Here is a 1864-nt window from a genome sequence, read left to right on the forward strand (position 1 = left end):
TGTAAGTTTACCCTCAACCTTTAGTCACGTAGAAAGCATCCTTAAATAACAAGGTGCTTTGAGTTCCATATAATTCAAGCATAAGTTGGCCAACAATTTTTCTTTTTTTTTGATAAGTAACGAAAATTTTATTAAAAAAAACAAAACTAAGTACAGCGGTGGTGTACTCAGGGAGAAAGGCCAACAATTATGATGGAAGACAGAAGCCAAGACAGGTCTACATAATCTTACCTTGATATCTAATTATGAAATTAAATGCAAAATATCATAGAAGACAGTAATAATCTAAAACTTTTGAAATGTCCTTGAGCACTTGGGCAACACACAACTGTGATTTAAAAATTTGGATACATAAAAACTGTTAATTTCTTTTACGCAGAAGAAAACAAATTGCAAAGCAGACAAACTTGCCAATACTATTTTCCAACTAGTATAGTGTAAATATATAAAGTCCTAAGATATTCATCTTGCAAGACATATAGTCCCACATTACTAATCAAGCTAAGAAAAAATTTTAGGACTAAGTAATAGCTAAGGTTTCTGCACCAAGTCATGGTTATAAGTAACTTAACCAAAGTCTAGTTTTTCCCAATGGAGAACCAAATCTAACAATCTACATGAAAACTTATACTTACACAAAGTAGGATCCTCTCTCTGAAAATGATTCAAAGCCTTTGAAAACTATCAAAAAAGAAAACAAGAAGGTTGTCATGTAACATTGGACACTAACAAATACAACATGCACACATATAGGCACACTTAAACAAACCACTCACTTGTCCTCCTGAATCTTTTGAAATTGGTTGAACGGCTAAAGACATCATTGGCTTAGGGACATTCATAGAAGTCATTGTGGATTTAACTGACCCATCAGTAAATGTATATCCTAATCACACAAAAAATGCATAAGTTGAGAAAAATCAGAAAAGAAAAAGAAAAAAGCAACTAGAAAAAAAAAGTCATAATCATCAGGTTTCAAAGCCTCATGCTCTCATCTCAAATATTAGCAGTCTAAGTAATTATACCCATTCTGAAAACCATTATTATTTTCATACATTTCAAGTCGGGGAAGGGAGACTCGAACCCTAGACATCTCAGTTGCAAACTATAGGGAATGTCATTTTACTTAGAGGTCATGGGCTTGAATGTCCATTTTGATATTTTCCTCTCACTTTTAGAAACTTCAACTTGCACTAGCTCCTCACTTCTCACTTCGACCCCAATTCTATTTAGACAATTATGGAAAACAACACAAAAACATAAATTATTGTGTACACAAGTGCAAAGGGATAAGTGGGACCTGATGCACAATCCACACCAAATACAGCAACTATTTGCCCAACATGTGCCTCTTGAATATCCTGTAGATATAAAAAGGAAAATCAACAACACAAACCCAAGAAGGAAGAAGAAAAAGAGTAAATTAGTTTGGATAGAAAACATATGACTTGAAACCCCAATCTATTAATTTAACACAAATATTATTTTGTTCTGAAAGATTAGAGCGCAACCTACCCCAACTTCACCCCTACCCCTTTACCACCTAAGCCACAGCATGGGGACAGGTAGAAGACATTGTAGAGATAGTTGGTTCGCAAAATTTGATTTCATGTATAAAAAAAATCCCAATCATATCATTAGAATTAATTACTAAGATGAATGTCAAAGCAAAACCAGCCTCCATCTTATCAGAATGCATCCAAACCAAGCAAGGAATCTGTACCAAGAAGATAATATATTCTTGATAATACATGTTTGATAGACCAAAGAAAAATCATGGCAAACAAAACTCAAACCAAAAACAACAAAGAACTTTACATCTATAAGCATCCTGAAATACACAAATATACTACTGAGAATTTGA

The 1864-nt window shown here is 33.5% G+C and overlaps 1 long non-coding RNA gene across 1 annotated transcript; it reads right to left on the reverse strand.

Moving 5' to 3' along the window:
- Positions 1 to 514: 514 nt before the first annotated feature.
- Positions 515 to 1364, reverse strand: LOC115984144. The gene is made up of 3 exons (XR_004090410.1): positions 1301 to 1364; positions 777 to 886; positions 515 to 681 (listed from the first exon to the last, which is right to left on the reverse strand). It is a non-coding gene; the product is annotated as an uncharacterized LOC115984144 (long non-coding RNA).
- Between the last annotated feature and the right edge of the window lie 500 nt (positions 1365 to 1864).

The sequence above is a fragment of the Quercus lobata genome, chromosome 4, assembly GCF_001633185.2.
Source record: "Quercus lobata isolate SW786 chromosome 4, ValleyOak3.0 Primary Assembly, whole genome shotgun sequence".
Classification (NCBI taxonomy): Eukaryota; Viridiplantae; Streptophyta; class Magnoliopsida; order Fagales; family Fagaceae; genus Quercus; species Quercus lobata.